The following is a 22,139-nucleotide window of genomic DNA, read 5'->3' on the forward strand; positions in this document are numbered from 1 at the left end:
AAACACTCTCCGGCTTCACGATTATGTCAGGACACATCGTCAATTTCTCTTGTTATGCAAGACTGTTACATAATACATATCTTACCATAATATCTGTGTACAATAAGTATTTTTTTATTATTTTCCTAGATCTAACGCTGTGAATATTTGTAGCGCAACACTGTTTATGGATATATGTATCATGATACATATTAAAAAAAATTAATAAGCACATGGCGTTGATTTCTCAAGATGTTTGCCATTGCGAATAAACTAACACATCAGCATTTGTTTCATTGCGGGCGTAGAACGAAAAAGCTTGGGTCGAACCACCCAATGCAGGTTTGAGCATTGCCCGCTTAATCGCATGGCAAACACTGTTAAAGAATATTTTCCATCTTAGTTAAAGATGGGCCTAATTTAATATTGATTAGTGTCAAATAACAAAAGCAAAAGACATATTCCGGTGTTTGAACTAATTCAAGCTAATAGAAATCGAACTTGTTGGCAAAGCTCCAACGACAACAAAAGATTATGTTATCCCAATTTCGGCCGATGTTCACTGACTTTATAACAACCTTCTGATAGATTTCTGTATGAGATATCTTGCTTTGTATTTGATTACGTCGTATTACAAAGAGAATCATTTCTACTAGAAGAAGCCATCATAATACACTTAGATCAATTTAATAAATTTGTATATTCTGATTAGTAGACTAGCAGTGTAGTTTTTATACTTCAACATCAATTCAACATTTTATACGGGCAATATATCTAAACATAAAATAAAAACATTCTACAAACATATATACTAATGATGTGATGCGATACTATACGTGTGATGGGCACACGGTGAAATCATCACACAATGAAATATCAAATTTTCTTATGAATATTTACACTATTGAATTAAGTTTACCTATATGTTCAGCAGATATGTAAAATAGAATATTTTCAATATTTGTTTTTGTCTAACTGGCATAAATGGTAATTTAAGCCAAACGAACTAGACACGTTGATAATTTGATTGACCGCAGAGTTACCGCTTCGTTCATATTCCCTTTGAATGATGTCAGTAGTAGAACAGATAGCATTTCCGAGTACCTATTTCATGGTTATAGGCTCTAGGCAAATACTCCCGGTCCCGTAAGGATCCTTCGTCAGTTTGGACCTAATTCTGGCATGATTAACGATCGACCAATAAACTTAAAATAAAGTTTCTCAATTCTGTACAAAGATGTGACAGGATTTGGTGCGTTAGTTGAAATGTAAGTAGCTAGGCTTATAGTGATAAAATATATATTTATGTATATATTATAGCGTAATGGCTTCAGATAATTAAAACATAAAAAGTGTAAAGAATATATATTAGAACACCATTTCACCGCCACATCTGTCAACACGTGAACAAAAACTAAGACACATTTTTTGCCTCACATGGCGCACACATGGTCGCTTTGATATCATCTGTTAGTTCTATTAAAATTTAGTGTAATTGTTTTTCCACTCTCCTTGTCTGGCGGCCGATTCTTGTAATATTTGACGAACAAAACAACATTCCGAAGGAAATCTTGTTATGTTTTTACAATAATGCTATATATATTTTATTAATGCTATACAAAAAACTTACGGTGCTCACTCGTATAGTGTTTCAATTTTATTTAGTAACTTCTTATATTATACGTTAAAATTTTTTATTATATTGGTTACGGTGTAACTTACCTTTAACTTGTTATTCTTGGTACGACGTATTTAATCGTTTCGTTTGCCAATTGTTTATATTGACGAAATAGTTTATTTATTTACATAATAGTTTTAGTGTAACAGTAAATAAAAGAAAACATAATCCTTTTCCCCTTGCTGCTTGATAGAGTTCTTAATATGCTTATAACCTATGCAGTAACATTATTTTCGTTTGTACTATGTATATACATAAATGAGAAAGTGGGCTGTGTTCAAAATAAGAGAAACAGAGCAGGTAGAATAGGTGTGTATCACGCCGTTAATAACGTTTGAACTTTAAAGCAGTGCAATATGTTCTCATAAAGGCAGGTGTAGATTTATTACTTCTCATATTTTACAAGAAAACTCCAATATGTCTATTATTTCGTTTTATGGAAAGCAGTTGGAGCTTTATAAGTTACAATAAAAGGCTTGTTGTTTTCATCATCAATAATTGTTTAGTTACATATTCAAAAGGGTTACCAAAAACATGAAAACCCACAGCTGTAACATAATTTTTACGTAATCCACTTTTGATTATTATTTGATTATTGTGAGATCCTTCCCGAGGGCGAAACGTGTCGTGAATGTTAACAATTTTTACATTAGCATTTATTTAATCTGCATTATGTCCAATGAACGCTAACGTCACTATAAGAAGAGATTATGTGAGAAACCCGATATTCGATGACCAACACAAATTAAACTGACGACAACGACCGGGTAAGTTACTGTTACATTACTGTATTTCCTCTTTCATACATTATTTTAATAGGACTTAGTTTCATTGAAAGGCTCAATTTGAAGTCCTAGAACTAGAGCTTTACAATTTAAGCTATTCAATTCTCGTCTATTCCTACGTTTCAAAGTTTTTGTTAGAAATACACAAACATGTGCAAGCATACAAAATGTACCGTTTTCATACGAATGAGTATAATATACTGAAATCACCTAGTTTGAGTGGCCCGACTGACTGGCCACTGAGCTACGGAGACGGTTTCAGTATATTTGAAATATATATTCTTCATTTTGGAAAATTATTTGCAAGAACTGTGCCGCGTGCATAAATCATAAAAACAATATTACACCAGCAACGAACGAAAATGTGTCCTTTATTAAAGGAACTTGGGTTCAGTAAATCGCGTAGCACTCAAATATTCAAGAATAATTTGTTACGACGTATAAAATATATTATATATTTCTTACATCTGTATCTATATTGTGTCTCAACGTTCATCTGTGTTTGATGCAGGGTGTTCGTTAGTTAAATTATATTTAAGCCAATTTAGCATTTTTTCAAGACATTATACTCTAAGCAAAGCAGGGCCCACCTCAAGCGTTGTCTTCAGTTTGACGAGTTTGTAACATAACTCTTTGTTAATCTTAGTTCTAGTTTAATCGAACTAGACTGCTAGACTGAAGTAGGACTTAGAAAAGCAAATAAAATAAGAAAGTTTTAAATTATGTTGGCAGTTTTTTCTTACAAGAAAACTTTGAAGATTGTGCTATTAAGAGGACGGTACTAGAGAATTAAACAGTTCCAAAACTTAGTAAAGCTAAGTTTAAAAGTAATACTTGAAATTGATTTGATTGTAGGACCTTTGAACCGCTGCTTAGCTTCGAAGTCTAAATTGGCTAAGCCTCTTTTCCTCTTTAGAAATGCTTAGTAAATCCTCTGAATTGTGTTTAGAAAAACTTAAGAGGAACTTTAAACGTTTTTGGAACAATATTGTTTTCGATTCGAATATTAAAAGTTGTAAGTTACAATTTACAACGACGCCAATGTATACTCTATAGTCTATACTTCCGATTCCATAATAAGGTTTTAACGACAACTGATACGTCTCTCTGTAGGATTCAAATCTATGATGTTCAAATAATAGCATTGCGGAGCAATTACTGTGCACGGAAAATATTGTAAATAAAGCACGGTTTTGAATTATTTTGTCATAGCTCAAGACTAACTTAAGGCAACCGTAATCCTTTTTATTTCACTTTCTAAAGGACAACAATAAATACATTGCTTTTTCTAGAGTTATTTATCAATGTAAGACTGACATGCCTAGCTGTGATTAATGATGCATGAAACAGGGCGCCGACCACTCTTAAAAGACTTTATGGTAAGTTGATTTACTATCTGAATTACGTCTATTATACAAATAAAATTTATTTAATAAAATTTACTGCTAGTAGTTATCACAATCTATTATTTATTTACTAGTCGGTGTCGTACCATTACTCTCACGGAAAAATATATTATTATCAATCTAAACAACCAAATTATACATCCAGAACGAAGTTAATTATTACCATTTATATGTTAAATGTTAGATACTAGTGTCCCAGTGTTTTACGACGTGTTAGAAATAGTATTATTAGTGTTAGAATTAGCCTATACTGAATTATATGAATATTGAGTTTTTGGAATTTCAAATATCTGCAAAGACTTTAAAATTATGTAAGAAATAATATTGTAAATATGAGAAAAGAGAGCAAGAAATGCTACAAAACGTGTGTGTACCTGCGAGAGACGGGCGAGGGTAAAATCCTTTCAAGTGTCAGCTCGCAAACAATTTTTATCCTCAGTTTTTGAATTGGGCACTATTTGCGTTACCTATTTGTCAGTTTCACGAGCTATTGACTTTCTTTGAGTACAAAGAAGGTTGTTGAATGTCTACAATTTGTTTTGCTTCAAAAAAATTTGCGTAAGCGGAAATTTGAATAATATTTTTTATTAAAACGTGAAGCAGAAATTATTTTTCTACTCTTTTATTTAAACGTTCAACTTCCCGTGCAAAACCAGGATAGATCGCTAGTGTGCTATAACTTTTAAATATGACAAAGCGATACATGGCGTGTGAGGATGGTACGGATGGGGCTGAGAACTGCTATCTAATATCTAAATTCTACTGTAATATGCAATTGCAAAGATATACGAGTACATTCTCCCGTAATGTTTGAAAGGTAGTTCTTAATAAAGAAACAACTGAGCATTTCTCAAGACCAATGATTGGAGGAGATGGTTGATAAGTATCATAAGGACTTCGCGTTGGCGGAAGGAAAGCGATCGAGCCAATTAATGTGTTAAATTTCTTACGGATTTATTTACGATGTCTAATAAAACAGGCCTGTAGATTTATATTCACAATACGCAATTTAAATATGCAAAATTTTAGACCAAACCCACCTGCTACTTCAAATTTAAATTAACTTTAATACGATTAGGTAGCCTTTCAAAGTTAACCCCAGGGAATTCTAATTACGCTTAGGTAATGTACATATATAATTTCTCTTTTTTCTCTAAGTTTCAACTGTTTATACAGAATTAAGACATACTCAAGCTTATGTGATTCACAACTGTGAAATACCCGAGTGAATAACAAAATAGATATCCTAAAAGATTCGGGGAGCACTTACACTACAACTGCTTCCCCCTGAATGTAGCAAAAATATTTTCCTTAATAGGTTTATATGCCTTATGCCAGAGAGAGAGAGAACTTCTCATACCGTTTTGAATTTTACCTTTCAATCTAAGGATTCTCAATAACGAAATTATTTAAGATTATTTAGTTTTCTCTGTTTATATAATACATAATCTTAATTACTGGCTATTAGTAGTAATGAAGATTATGTATTATTAAGATTAAGTAATTCAGTAGATTATTAGTCTAAAATTCTAACCGATACGTCGACTTTCTGCCTACTAGAGATGTTGAGACACATAATTGTCTTGATGGTCCATGATATGAATTATATTTCACTCATATTCTAATTTAGACACACAGACGTACACTTTACCGACCTAGATTCTTGTTTTATCCGTGTTTAAAAGGGCATTTCATTGGTGAAATGGGGACACTTTAAACTGTTTCCGAAAATGGGTAAATTGCTTACAGGCCGTAAAGCACCTTTACGCTAATTTTATTGCGGAACCTACATTCGAGGATCAATCTGTCGTGTTGTGTATCAACCGGAAACGACGTAGGCGGATGTAGGTTTAAGACTGAACATTATATTAACATAAACTTAAACAATTGGGATGGGACACTTTATTGTTGCGTAATGCAAAGCAAGGTTTAAGGTTTAATCTAATGCTCTAGCAAATAGGTACATACAACAAGATACGTACATTATGTGAATGTAATAATGACAAGTTGGAAATAATAAAATTGGCTCATAGGAAATAAGTCTTTGTCAAATAAATCGAAACAAATAGACGACGTCCGTTTTATTTCATTTCTCCATTTATATGTTATTAATCTGACTTTATCTTACTAATTAAACTTATATTGGTATGTCACAATTTAGGTGGACAGCGATAATCGAGCAGACCGTAATTTGTTCTTTTGACGAAGAATGACAACGGTCATAACATACCGCTTTAAGGAAATTGAGGAAATTCCACATCGCCCAAAGGCAGACGAAATGGACTGGTCTAACATTTATGGCCTCTTCATCATTCTTTTGGCTTAGCTATAATTCGTGAAAGAACTTAACTATTAATACTAGCTGTCACCAGAATAGTTGGATTAAGTAGCATTGTCTCAAAGCAATCATTAGTAAGGTATGTTTATTAATGAGTAATAGTTACATTTCAATGCAAAACAAATATATACGCATAATTAAAGGCCTTCTAAAACTTTAATTCTCCAAGCCCGGCTTCATCGATAGAGGTTTACCAATTTTGCATTCAATAAATTAACAAGAGCAGCGTGACATTTTTAATTTTCATGATAACCGAATTTCAATTTAATACTTGCAAAGAAGCTAAGTGACGTCGTGTTTATGGTTGCTTTGTTGATAACACTATTCTTGTATTCACGTTGTTATTTGCGTCGTAGAAATTAATAAAAATAATATAATATGCAGTATATTTTTCCAGTCTCAATTTTAGATTACTTTGATACAATATGAATTTTGTGCATTAACAAGTAATTATCAAAAATAAAAAGCCATAAATCTCAATGCCATACCATATAAACAAACGTCAAATATTTATTAAATTGTATTTATCGCCACGATGATTGTAAGAACAATATACTTAACTCAAAATTATGGAAATATCAAAAGCTAAATTACGGTAGGTGCGGCCACGTTAAAATTAAATTTTCATTGATAGACTACATATGTGCGATATCTTTCAAGGAGATTTCTTTTGGACCGCTTCTATAAACAACTGATGTGTGGTATCAATGTCATGTTTGTTACTGCATACAGATAATAGTATAGCAGTAGAAGATTATTTGATATAATGGTAGTACTGGTGATGTTCACATGGGTCTTTCAAGAAAAAGTCCGTGGGCGTATGGATGATCTGGTATATGAACACGAATGAATAGCCATTTTATAAATGTCTTTACTTTGTGTAAAATAGAAAAGTTCTTCAAGATTTAAAAGCACATGAATAAATATCAACAAAATCTCATTGTGTTGGTTATTTTTGTCAAAGCATAGACGTTGATCGACTCCCTTCAATAAATTAGGTTCAGTTGAGATGCGCTCAAGGGACACAATTAACTCATATCGAGAGTAAATGAAAGACCTTCTATTTCACATCTATTGGGAATAGTTTCAAAAATAACTATTCACTAAATTGATATACAATATTTACTTTTAACAAATTAAGAACAAAACAATGGTCTTATAGTTTATAATATATTCATACTACTTTTTAGGATTTTTACGCGAATCACTTATGTATTATAATTTTTAAAAAATAAAGAACATATTTTCCGCTACATATTAAAATACGTATTTTCCAATATTTTGTGGATGGCATCCGAACCATAAATAGTTTACTCAGGCGGGGCATAAAATGCGAGGCATTTGTTTAAGACTCAATATCAGGTGTCAGGTAAGTGCTAGACTTCGTAATCCAATAAGCTTAAGTTTCATCATCATTTCATTCTTTTTATCGAAATATTATGCGTTTTGCATCGATTGAGATATTTTGTTATTAAGTTAGTAGCCAATGCACACTTAGATACACACACTTTCTGGAAAACTGATCAACAAAAAAATAATAATATTTTCTTAAAACTAATAACTTTGCAACCTTTGAGCAACGTGATTTGCTTTGAAGTTTGAAATTAGAACATCAGTTACAGTAACGGCAGTTGAAGACTGACTGACCCTGTTCAGAAAATATTAGTTTAAAGAATATTGTTGATCGTGTGATATTCTTTGTACTTCTAAATTTTTGAAGTTGTACTTCTTTAGGCGCGTTATGAAAAATTGATGAGAGTGAAATTTTACGATTGCGCGCGCACCTATGACACAAAATTGGCAGTGTGATATAGCGTGCGCGAGCGAGATGGGAATAAGACAAACTACAAGTAAAAAGAAATAGAATATGCGTGAAGCTAACTTCACGCATATTCTAGCTTAGCAGCTTAACAAGAATTTTGAATGACCATGACAATTGACATCTGACAATGACATTTACCTTTTAAACAAATATAGGAGTTTTAATTATTGTTTAAAATTAATAATTATATACCTAGTTATTTTCATTATACAAAATATTTGTGAAAAAACTGTGCTAACCTTCCTGAGTGCTTCAATACAATTGAGGTTAACTATCCGTATGTATTATCGAGTATTATTGTTGATTAAAACTGAAACATGAACCATTATTCATTGCTTTTGTTTATTGCGTTTGTTACAGCAACTTTTTAGAAATATTCTACGACCCTATATATCAATAATTGAGAACAAAGATTTAAGCACGAATACTAATAAGGAGAAAATGAAGGCTTGGAGCGATATAACAGAGAAGTAAACATTTTAATAAGTACCTGCATCTCAAAAAAATTACCACATTATTTAATCAAAACATCAGATTTAATCTAGCAAATATAAGGACAAGAGACAAAAAACAATTGATGAATCAGTGGAAGTGCACTAAATTGAATACAAAAAAAGAGTTGTCATCTTATCGCCGTGAAACATCAAAAACTGGAGGTGGAACAAAGCCACCATCACCTTCTCGAGACACAATGGTTTGAAGTAGATTTCAATGAATTTGATTGTGATGGTGTCGAGGTAGGAATGTTAATTATAAATATGATGTATGGTGATGTTCAAGGTTCAACCTTTCAAGCATAGGCATATGCTTACAACATTACTTTATTCCCCTACAGGGTAGTTAGAGATATTGTAATACCTCAAAACATCCATGTTGCACTTGTAGTACCGAAACTCTGTCCTGCCAGAAGTGAGCCCATTCCCACTTATAATGGACAGTGGGTATAATACACCTTAATACCTGAGTGCGAACCACTCACCATGATACTTAAATTAATAGATGTTATTTATATATTTCAGGTTATTACAAATAAAATCATTTTGGAAACAATTGATATCCCAAAAGCAAATAAAGCCAACAATGACAAGGTAATAAATCAGTTTTGACATAACTTGAATACTAAAAAAGCCAAACAAAGGTGTGCACAACAGTGACAACATAACTTAACAATTTCATTATTTTGTAGGATTAAAGAAAGGTTAAAGAAAATCATGTCGAACTGAACAACAAGAATCCCCAAACAACTCCAAAGAAACCTACAAGGAAGACACCGGTATTATATTTAAATTATCTCTATCTCTAAATAGAATAAAAGAAAGTTGCTATCCAGGTCTGTAGCATGTGCTACAAATTATATTATTAACACATTTATATAATTATATTAATATAAATGTGTTAAAAAATTTATAATATGAATTATAAAAAATTTTAAGTTTTGCATGGACAGAGCTTAAATTAATATTCTCTTATTTGTTGCAGAAAGCAAGTAGTTTTGGAGAAGCCTCGTAGATGCACAACCAAGTAATGATTAATTTAAAATTACAAACCGAAATTCTGATGAAGACATTAGAGTCACTTAAAAATAAATAGTATAATGAAATAAAAATGTTTTAAAGATAAATAGTGTTTTATTTCTTTAATGTAAGAGAATAATAATAAATATTTATTTAATTAATTTTTCAAATGTAAACTGAACTTTATTGACTTTAATGACTCCTTTTCCAGTCTTTGATTATTTAATTGTAATTAATTATTTGCATGCAATCAAAAACTATTTTTAATAATGCCAAAGAAGTATAACTTCTTACGCGCGTACATAAGTACACGCACCCTTTTTTTATTAATTGCGTGTTGTTATGTCTATTCGATTACCCACCAATAATAATAATAATAATAATAGCCTTTATTTCCAAAACTTAACTATAATAGATTAGAACTTTCATTGATTTTGAATTGAAAAATTAACTTTTAACATTACGTAAAATACACTTTAACATTTAGGAATAATCATTTGTTTGTGAGGTTTTGGTTTGTCCACCGTTGGACATAGGCCTCCTCCATCCGTTTCCACTCGTGTCTGTCGTGGGCCAGGCGCGGCCAGGTGACCCCGGCGACGGCGGTGATGTCATCCGCCCAGCGCCGGCGCGGGCGCCCCTGTGGCCGGCGCGCGTCGCGCGGGTACCAGTGCAGCATTCTCTCGCTCCATCGGTTGTCGCACTTTCTTGCTGTGTGCTCCGCCCAACGCCATTTCAGGCGGCACACCATTTTAGCTGCATCTATTATCTTTGTTTTCTTTCGTACTGTTGTACATTGAATTCTGTCCCTAAGATTCAAGCCTAACATGCTCCTTTCGGCTGATCGTTGAAATGTTTTGATTTTCTTTATTATTTCAGCTGTAATTACCCACCAATAGCGTTCCACATATCTCTAGCTCATTTCGCTCTCAAACAGTTTAATGAAACCATTTCGATTTTTAATTATTCTATAAAAGGAATGTTTCTAAAAAAAATATTGGTTGTTTGTAAAGTAGGTTTACGATCGAGATGTTTACGTGATAACGTCTTATTGGTGATATAAGTTTTTGGGAAGTAAGGAATTAATGAAGATAACAATTTTTTCAAATTTTAAATTACATCTATCGTTTTATTCACACTTTTGATGATAAATTTCGGGTGTAAAATGACAAGTTTACTTATTCGACTATGATATACATTTTTCTTCATACATTCACGGAATGACTGGCAGCGCTCGAGATGAGACGGGGGATCGGTCCGTCTATCTCTCGTTATACCTGCGATCGCGCTCGTGAGGTTTTGGTGTGACACAAGTTTCTGAACATGTCACCCGACTAAAACGATTTTAAAGACGTTATCACGTCAAAATCTATTAAACTATAAAAGGCGTGCAACTAATATTAAACATTTCCAGTAGTATTTAATGCATTTAATTCATTGTAAGAATTCGTACATCGCAGGATTGTATTTTTATCTAGGAAATTGGATTGTTAGATTGCATTTAAAAGAACATTTTCTTCTGCTCTCTTGGGCGTAGTATTGGCGAGAACAGATCCACAAAGCAATTCAACAAAAAGATACCAATATGACATTTTTGCTAAATGCAAGTATTCCCTTACCCAGCGCCTTCCTTATATAAATATAACTGTACCATATCATGTACGGTTCCTGTGTCATCGGGTTGCTTTAATTAATAGAGGATTTTATTTTTACTCCATATTAACCACTCGCGTACAACAATTAAATATAAGCGAAATACTGAAATATTAATTGCTATGTAACGAATGAATGCAATGTTACAGTTGAAGAGAGTGCCTACGTCTGGCTATACTCTCGGGGTGCAACTCCCATGAGTTAGGAAATCGCCACGCTTATAAAACTAAGAAAGCCTGAGTGAGCAAAATGTACAGCCTTGGCTCGTACTATCAAATTATTTATTTATTTTACTAAGTAAAAAATTGTACATCTTATGTAGTTTTTCTCTCCTTATTACTGAATTATTTTAATTGCACTGTATTTCTTGCAACTTTCTTGTTAATAAATAAATTAAAAAATACATATTTATATAAAATACATAGTTTTAGTGATTTTAGTCAACTCTCACATCACACGTTGTTTAAGCTTCTCTATCGTAAATTGTACTTGCCAATTCTCATGATGGGTTCAAAGGGACAAAGAGAAAGTTTCAAAGAGATTGTGCTCCTATTGAGGCAAATATAATAATATTGAATGGGTTCCATTTCTGAGTTATGGCCTCAAAGATTGCGTGAAAACACGAAAAGGTTTATAAGAAAAGTACGTAAATGCATTTATTATTGTTTTCCTTATACTTTCTCGAACCACATGTAGAGAACACGTAGTTCTGTTTCTTTAAATCATTTTTGTTTTTGTCACCACTCGCAAGTTTTATGGTTTTGTGGATGGCCATGGGGTACTATTCGCACTTCCGGTGAATCGTCTGTCCTCTTCTGTAATAAGAAAGGAAATATACCTCCTTTGGAAATAATGATTTTGGAGGGCGTTTCACTTAACTTACACTATTGACAGACAAAATTGATTTTCGCACATGTTGTAATGTTATGCGAATAAAACATGAGGGCTGAGGAAAATCGATATGGTACTGCGCTGTTTTAAAACAAATACCTGTATTCGACTCGCTTTACTCATAGCTCTTAAATTCTAGTTGATTTTTTAATTTATTTTGTAGTACATAGTATTGTTGCTGAGTTGGCGAAACAAACCAAATTATTGTATCCCTTTGAGGAAAATATTTAGATATTTCAATAGATAGAAATAATCAAAAAACGATTTTATTCTAATCACGATTATTATTTCACGATATTTCTTAAAAATCTGTTCTCTGTTTAGTAAATTTTTGGCGATTTTCGCCTAGTTTTAGTGAAGTCAATGAAACGCTTAGCTTAGAATAGAATGGGTTGTTCTGATCAAGTTTTATTTTCTTTTTATTACCGCGTATTAGTAAGCTCTTAAACTAAGTAATGCACGTGTCTGGGGTTCAGTTTAACTGTCTCGAACCGATTTTATTTTTATACGTTTTATTGTCTTATCGGTTCAACTCCGCGTGAGATCGTGCGCCGCGGTGATCCACTCGTAACTCCGTAACCACAGTTTATACATTTTCAACAGTATTACGTTTTTTTAATTATTATTAATTTTAGATTGTGTTCTATATAGATTTATTTTTACCATCAATGTATCTTTTTTGACGTTCATAAGTGTACATTGTGTTAACTATACGTATATGAATAAATGATTTTTGACTTGTGACTATAGTGGTCGCTTTAGGGAAAAATGATGAGAGTAAATGTTTACGACGCGCGCGCACACCGTCACAAAAAACCGACACCCTGAAGTTAGGCTCTATAATCAACATTTTAGTTTTTTTCCTATTTTTATTGTTTGTTTCTATCTTTTTGAAAAGATTTTTATCTTGTTACACTAAAGAAGTATAACTTCTAACGCGTGTACATAAGTACACACACGTTTTTTTTCGTTTCTCGTGTTAGTTTATTTCCTAGTAAATACACTACATAATTAGTCCCAAAATCTATAGATTAGCTCACCTAACTTAACTTTTCGTTATGACTCGGCCTTAGTCCTATATTTAAACAAATTATTGTTTATAAAGAAAACTTAACATAAACGTTGTATACAAGTTGCGGTAGAGCTTAATTAATATTTTCTAAATATTTATGTTTTAACGAGTTGTCTGTTTTCGCTTTTAAGTGCTATTTTATGCGCCTCGTACCTTCTTGTCTTATGAAAAGTTTAGATATAAACCGAGTCTAGACAAAAGAAAAAAAGTCACTTGTTTGATTTAAGTACCCTCTCTACCTCAGCAGATCTATCAATTATATTGATCACTATATTCGCCTAACACTGATATGACATCAAGTCCTTCGTAGTACTGAAACATATTATAGAAGATGTGTTTTTGTGTGAATTCACCATCTCAGTTTGACACAGCCATACCCGTTTTCTTGTGTTGTTTGAGCCTTAATAGGCATGTGCCAATTATGTGCTTACCAACTATAAACTAATATTGCTGCAAAATGGAAATCGAATTCCTCACCTTGAAAAGATGTTTAAACTTTAAATTTTTAGTAATGATTGAAAATCCGAATCGAACACAAGGTAACGTATTGTACACGAGTTAACAAAATTAGATTGACTCAGTAAATAAACAGTAGAACAGGTAATTCGCGAATGCGTGGTTAATATTCGCTAATACTTTGAGAGGTGATTCAGGGTGATGCCGACAGATGAGGGTTAGATGTAGGTCACGTTTACTACTCAAGAAATTCAGGTGTTTTATAAGAGCTATGATCGTCGCAATCCAAAATATTAGTTATTATAAAATTATATTGGACAATTTCGCATTTTCTAAAATGTGGCGAAATTGCCCAATCGAGAGACTATAGAAAACGATTAACTTTTCATTTCCAATTAATTATTCAAAATAATTATGCAATATTAACTTTTTTAATTAATTAACTCTTTAAATTTCGAAATAAATTTACCCAACTTTTTAAAAAAAAAACTCTGATACACAAGATACAATAAATAAAATTTACTTTATTCCGCAGGAGGAGAGAAGAGAAGAAGAGAGAGAAATTGCCTTGAGAGGTTCTAGAAAAGTAAACATTCAACCTCTACAGTGTTTATTTCATATACGTGTTTTTGTTTCTTTTCTGCAAAATAATAATTATTCGTTTTTAAAATTACCTGGATTATTTTTCTTCGCGATTAGATGTTGTCTGTCTTCGCATACTAAGAATAAGAAAATTGGATCTAAAAAACTTCTCGTTCATCGTAGGCGTTGCTAAGTAGAGCCTACGATGCTAAAACTCTTTCTTCTTAGTGAAAAAAGTAAGTATCTTTTTTATAGGGTAAAAATATATTATTATTTTATGGATTGCATTGTAATATTATTAAAAGCTATTTTTAATTAGAAATCTTGTCTTATCAAATAATAAATAAGAGATTGTAGAATTTTCTTAACGAAATTGGGAACAATAAACACTATTTCAAGATTTGTGTGACAAGGGCAACGAAACACGGCCAAGTGATAAATATAAAACCACTTACTTAGATGTACATTGATCGGATTCGTATTCCAAATATCTAGAGCTACCTTCAGGAATGTATGTTTCTTTGCGTCCCCACTTAAGTATGTTGTTTTACTTTTGTATAAATCCTAATTTACCGTATTTGTTACTGATTTTCTAACCAGATACTAAGAAAACTACGTGTGGCTCATTATGGCCGTCTAGATTTCGCAAGTCAAAACAAGCAGACTGTACATTGGAAATCTTTAATGACAGTACTTTTGCAATACCGATTTGAGTCGGCCACAAAATACATTTGTTACCAAATTTAGTTGCAAAGTTCGCTTTCGACGGCAGGGCTTATTTCGTTTTGAATTTATTCAGATTTAACCAATTTAAAACAAATATAGGTTTAATAAATTCATTACAATAAGGATTTCAAGTATATTTTCAGACAAGTATCGAAAGGACATGTTTATGATTATATTATCACATTTCATTTATTGGCAAAGGGTTCTACGAGGTTCTGAAAGCACAAAAGGCGGAATCATTATATGAAACGGGCAAATGACGTAAATTATAGCATTTACGTAGATTGCTGGATTATATTTCGAATGTAATTCAACCCACTGGAGTCCTATATCCAGTCATTATTCGAGTCCTACAACCGTAAAGGAATCGGCGACGTCCGGTTGTTCAAGATAATTTATCACACGTAAACTATTATCATTTCAGACGACAAGAGACAACAATTACTACTCTCTCTCAACGATTTAAAATATACTTTTTTATCTCTATGTATAAAAATACGTTTAAACAGTGTGATAACGACAAACGTGTAACTGAAAATATTTGTTCAAATGACCAATTTAAATATTTTTATACAAGTTCTTTTAACAAATTTATGGAACAGGTACACGCGTTTGTTTCTCTGACATTAAATAAAAAAGAGAGAATATTTTTTTTTGTTATAAGTTCGGAACAAACATTTCACGCACAATACAAACACACCACTTCAGAACAAAATACATAGTGGGAATATATGTTTGTTAACTTGCTTCTACGAAATACTAGATATAACTCCACTAGAGAAGAGCTAAAGTTAATAGAACAGTAATTAGAACTTAGATGAACTTCTCCTTAAGCTTATTTAAATTTTATTATTATTTTGTCAAAGGAATGGTGTTAAATAAAAATGAGCGACATGTAGTGTAAGATAAGATTTAACAAAGTTATCATTGAAACAGCACGTTCAGGTATCGGGGTAGTGTCAATGCGACTTGGTTATGATGCCAAGGTGTTTGACCTGAGGCAAGCAGCTGTCACTAGCAGCCGTATTGCTGACGTGGCCCAAGTAAGTCAGACTTTTTCATTTCCAATTTATCTGGGAATCCTTGAGACGTCGACAACATTCAAATTAATCGTATTACTTGGATTGAATTTTCCAAGTCTGATGATGAGTAAATATTAGATTTCCTTCGCATTTAATTCCTGAAAGCCCTTTGATTATTTTGTTTTCCGGTTTGTAGGAGTGGTTAAAGATAGGTATTACATATAAATTATTTGCGATGAATACAATAATGTTAAAACTGAGTGAATGGGTGTTTTAAATCTATTTTTAATAATGTATACCTTACAATTCATATCAGTACAATTTAGTGAAATATAGGAAAAAATGCTGTCATCATATAACTGGTTTGTCAGTCTTATACAATTTACGGTATGTTATAAACTCTAAAATCGTGATAAAATCATAGCATTTCTGCTGTGACTAATGAATTCTCGCATTGATAATCCACGAGTAAGCGACGAACAGAGGCCGACAGGAAAATAGATCACAGGTTGACATCGGTAGTCTCGATAAAATGTTTTTTTTTGGGCTGATAATGTTCTTTTATGAAGTGAAGTGCTGATACATACAAGTTTAAACTTTGGAAGGTTTTTCTGCCTAAAAGGGCTTGCATACATTTGCTGTAGTAAATTATTCTTCTTCATCAACTTGATTTATTACTCTCTTTACAATCTTCAAAATACCCAAGGGGCGGCAAAAACTACGCAGTTGAAAAAGTTTGTAATGTAACTTCGACTCACCTTGAAAACTCGACAGACCTCTCTTTTGCTAATGTCAAGTTCAGCATATTATTCTTAAAAAGCGAAATATTTTAGAGCATGAATAATAAATCAATATTTATTACTCCTTCATACAAAAATAAATGAATATATATTCAGTGGGTGGCGCTTTCCGTTTAAATGTGATTAATCAACAGCACCTCTAATGCAATACTCGTAGACACGCGACGTGATCGCTATGACATTGCCCATTCAGTATAAGCAGTTTAGGTAATCGATCTCATCTAGTTTTAAAAAAAAATGTTTGACGTGTAAAAGTGTTTGTAAAAACCTACTTACAGAAATAAATCATTTATCATTTATCATTAAAGGATCAAATTAATTAATAACACATCGGTTATAAAATAATTGTCTTAACTAGTTTTTCTTCCCCAGAAAACCGCTATTTTACGTAATCACGGCTGCATCGGTACCAAATCATTATTAAATATATATTATATAAACTTTAAAAAGTATTTTGTAAACTCCACGATTTAGCTTTAGTTATTCAAAATCTCCATTACCGTGTCTCTAAGGAACTTGAAGTTTCCAAATTCCTTAGACTAAATACTACTTGCCTTAAGTACTAACTGCTTTACATAGGCAATTAAAACAAGACTTTCGGAGAACAAACAACCCTTTGCGAACTTAAGATATTATGTAAGCCCCAAACGCCAACAAGCTTAACGCCATGCATCGATAAAAGCACTTTTCTAAAAGACCTTTGTTTACAGAATATGTCGTCTTGTTTACTGGCTGTTGTGCACCTGCCTTTGCAAGTTCCGTATTCATTATTAGATCTGAAAGATTCATCGACAATACAACACAATTGTGTTTGCTGAGTTTATTGCCTGAAGTTTAAATGAGTACCGATTAATTACTCTGTTTTGAAAATTGTAATTTAGCTAGACACGTTACAGAAGTTTAAAAGAAAAACCATTTCATATAACCAGAGACGACTAAATTTTAGTAAGCTTCGCCGCATTTGAGCCTGTCATACTTTATTGTTTCCCGACCTCTCAGCGAACATCCTTATTATATTGAAATTCAAGAAAACTGGGTCAATTGCTTGGTCATTTCTCAGAAAATTCTTTTATATCGCAGCAGTTCAAAGCAGCTTTCGTAGAAATTAGATTATTAGCTTCTAAAGGCAACAGCAGATTGCAACTTTAGTTTATATCTTTATTTGTACCCAAACGTTTAACGAATTTGTCTATACACCAAAATATTGGCCAACTTTTAGATTAATAATACTGTTAGCACACTTAATAAACAGCATTTTTTTCAAGCTTTCAAATTTGTTTTTGTGACATAATCAAAGAATGTAAAATATATTAACTTCTCGCACTCTTTTAGCTTTCAAAATCAACGCTTGAGGTTTTTTGTTTCTGCGACCGTTTTTGAAGTGAGGTACCTAGTGGTATCGTTGAAATAAATTGGAATTGTTAAATCGCATTTTCAATATGTTAAGAGGCTTATGTTGACGCAGACGCGAGAAGTGTTAATTGCTTCTAAGAGAATCCTTGGCAACGAGTACACATCGTGGTTTACTTGTCATAATCTTCAATAATATAATTGAGTTTATTAACGTTTATTTGTGCAAGCGTATTTTGCAGATTAATAATAGTCAAATCAAATAATTAAACTGCTACTTACGTAGGTGTTAAATACAATACAAATAAATCGGAATCCCACCATCCAAATTACTTTTAATAAATAGTGTTTTGAATTTTTGTGGCTCTGCAGTGTAGTAGGCCGAAAACTAAAAAAGATCTTTAACATTGAATTCGAGAATTCGAATGTACACAAATCGTGTCGTTAAAAATATTATAATGTGATAATTGAAAAACAATGAAGCATTAGTATGTATCAATTGATATAGACCACACAGTAAGAAGTAACTTCGTGCGTTTTATTATTTTTCACTTCTAATAAATACGCCACGGCATATTAGACAACACAAGTATTACAACGATATATATATACAATATTTCCAGGCGCAAGTAAACGCGAGAGAGAGTGAGAGATAGATAAAGACCATGTTAATGGATTCGTAAGCATAAGAGCGATGTTATGTCTTAAATTTCAAAGTTATTATTAAAAACTCCACCAAAAGGAGTCAAAATGCAATAAATTTTATATAATTTAACTACTTATTGTACGCCTTTTATATTACATCCACCAGTAAATGACCGGTATCCTCGATCTCATCCGATATCACTCCTTGAGGTTTTTATTCTATTACCGGTACTCTTTTATAATTCCATACTAATTTATCAGGCTAATCTCTAAAACGTTGATGATTATATAAGTCTACAAGAAAAGGTAAAATCCTGTCTCTAACGCAACATTTTTCAAAAATTTATAAAATGTAATTTTGGACATGGACAGGTGTCTGTTATGAAAATTATCTTTCAAGATTTTTTAAATCGAATAAATGTTCTTTATGAGAATTATTAACGTTACGTATATGAAACATAATGCTAATTTCAGAAAACTGAGAGAGTATTGTTACAGAAATACTATATACTATATACTTACGTATATTTTCTACTGTAGGAAGCAACTAAGGCTATTTCGAACGTGTTCGTTTTCGACTCGTGCGCCAATTTCCGTCGTTGCACACAGGAAACGAAAGATCATAACAGTATAATTCACAAGCGATCAAAATTCAATTGTTACTAAACACTACAAACTGTTTATAGTTCACTCCAATCAAGCTTTACAAGATACGCGATTAATCATATAGAATAAATTTAGTTTAAGATTAGATTTCCCTTCTCATAACTTATATTTATATCTTAATTTAAACAGCAAATAGTAATTTCACAATATAACTTTCGTAAAGTTTTCGAAGTTACACGCGGCGTGCTCAAAGAGAGGTTTCCCTACAATCGCGTCTACTCATCAGGGCGGCCGATCGCCGACTGGCGCTACGACTTTGGTTTTAAGCGTAGACCGCTGAAATAAAATGATGCAGCCTCCTTCTACGAGAGTGCCTACACGAGGTTAATAAACTTTAGGGGGATGGAGGCCTAAAAACAAACTCTCATTTGGGTATAGAATATTGTTTGGCTCAGTTTTTACAGTTAAACAAATAATTGAATTGTGTTGCCCGTTGTTTTAATTTATGTGTACGGTTTAAGGTTTTAATTTATGTGTACGGTTATGTAATTATATACTCGAAAAGCATCATGTTACGGTTCGGGGATAATATATGTTTTTTTTGGAATTAAGTTGTAAGATAAGTCGCACGTAGAAAAGTAACATGGTGATAAGAGATTGTATTTACTATAATAGATAAACACTTATTTAATACAGAACATTTTACGAATTTATAAATAGATTATTAAAAAAAAACTTAAATTTGATTTGGTATTTTATAGTGAATAAGTATTTATTATTAAATTAAAAGCGTTCGCAAAGCTTTGCTGTATCCGCTTCAATGATCTTATACTCCAAAAATGTTTTCACAATTTATAAGTATCGCATTATTTTGCAACAATTTGCATAAGGTTGGTACCGACATGCGAAGCAGGATATTGTGCGTAGATTACAAATGAAATGCTATTAAACAAAACGTCAAACTTGACTTAATATTCAAATGCGAAGATTTAAAATCAATTATGAAATTCTAAATGCCAATTGACATTCAGAAAGAGTTACAATATTCCTTTGGTGTTGTTTTATTTAGGGTCGATTCGACCAAACTTCAATTTATACACGAGTAACTATACCAAGAATAATCTATTCCATGATTTTAATCTCGAGTAAATCCATAGTCGTTTGTCCACGTAATCGATAGTATAATTGTGCTAGGAATAACAATACGCGAATAGCAAGAGAATGGTGAACGAAAATAAAACTCGGCAAATAAATGTTGTTCTACAACGGGACAGTGTAAGAGCATACATCATGTCAACTCGATTTTGCCGTATTATAGTGTGAAAAAGTAGCTTTTAACAGGTGTCAAACGACAACAAAAAGTTTTTATTTCTTGTTTGTTTGAGGCTTTCGTCTAAAAAGGAACTTCTGTTGAGCCCAGTTGAATTTCATTCTAATATTATAGAAAATAAAAAATCTAAAAACAAATAAATAAATAATAAATTGTTTAAACGTTTCATTATACAATGCTAGACTATTAATTTAGTGCGTTGCGTTGACTTGAAATTAAAACACAGAATACATATTTGTGAAATGACAGAAATCAGCTGATTGGACTGACTGACGCCATTAAATTATTCTAGGAATAGCTGTTATTCCGTGCGAAACGGCCGTATAGTAGCAATTCTCGAATAAGCCCTCTATTCTTAGAATTTGTAGTTGGTAAAACGTAAAATTGATTTACTCTCGATTAACTGACGATTTATTCTAAGATTAAGATTTACTCTTGTTTGGTCGAATCGACCCTTAGTGTCAAATGTTTGTTATACTTGCATTACTTAGTTCAACAGTTTATTGAAGTTTTTCTAGCTTAATTTTTTTTTAATTTAGTGACACCAATAAAAGTTAGATGAAGAAAATTTTCAATTGGGCTTTAAAGCTCCCATTTGCATTAACGACAATGATTTGTAAACCGTTTAAACACATGGTGAATGCGTAATGTAAAAAGAACACTTTATTAGGTTCAGACAAAATTAATTAGCGCCATTAAATGGTTTTTGTTGTTATTAATATCCAGGGTTTGTGAGAAGCTAAAGATAATTTCGGGTAAACTTATTAAAATCTTTAAAAAAAAAAAAAAATTTCTCTGCAGCATACAAATTTGATTTCCACGGTAAGCAAGGAAAAATCATAAATTTTTTTTTTGCCTACAACGATAAAACCGAAAATAGTAAAACTCTTGCATGATTGAATTAATTCAGGAAACCAGTAATGTGTCCGTTCTATTCGTAAAATTACTGATATATATTAAAATATACGTGAAACGTCAATTTTAATTCGAGTCACGAACAAATGTTCAAATGATTGTGCAAAAGAAAGATTTTGCAAAAGGTAACTGTTGTATTTCCTTGCGAATGTCCGAAGTAATTCAAATTTCCGCTGACGTGATGTGGAAGCTAATTCAATTAACATTTTGTATTCATTTTAGGTATAATATATGACCGGTGTGTCCATTTAAACGTCCGTGGAATTGAGCAGTAGTTAAATGTGTAAACAATTGTGATTCTTAAATCTTACAATTTAAATAAAAATACATAACAATCTACGATTGCTTCTTTAAAACACATTACCTTGGATTGAGAATATTTAAAACACCTTATTATATTTTATTGAAATTTGTCAGACTTCTATTTAAAGAATGAGAATGGAAATATAAAAAAATACTCATAGGCCGTTATTTGTTCAAATGTGTAGATTTATTGCGTACCTGGTTGAAATCGAGATTTTGTTACCGACATTGGACTGTCGCAAGAGGTAATTACCGATTCCGGGATA

The 22,139-nt window shown here is 32.1% G+C and overlaps 1 protein-coding gene across 1 annotated transcript in view; it reads right to left on the reverse strand.

The window, feature by feature from the left end:
* LOC125057298 (G-protein coupled receptor moody-like) overlaps positions 1-19,616 on the reverse strand; it is a 39,547-nt gene extending 19,931 nt beyond the window's left edge. Inside the window, exon 1 of the mRNA XM_047660913.1 lies at positions 19,242-19,616. The gene's annotated coding sequence lies outside the window, so the exon portion shown is untranslated. The remainder of the gene's footprint in view (positions 1-19,241) is intronic.
* Between the last annotated feature and the right edge of the window lie 2,523 nt (positions 19,617-22,139).

Source organism: Pieris napi, chromosome 16 (genome assembly GCF_905475465.1).
Source record: "Pieris napi chromosome 16, ilPieNapi1.2, whole genome shotgun sequence".
NCBI classification, from domain to species: Eukaryota; Metazoa; Arthropoda; class Insecta; order Lepidoptera; family Pieridae; genus Pieris; species Pieris napi.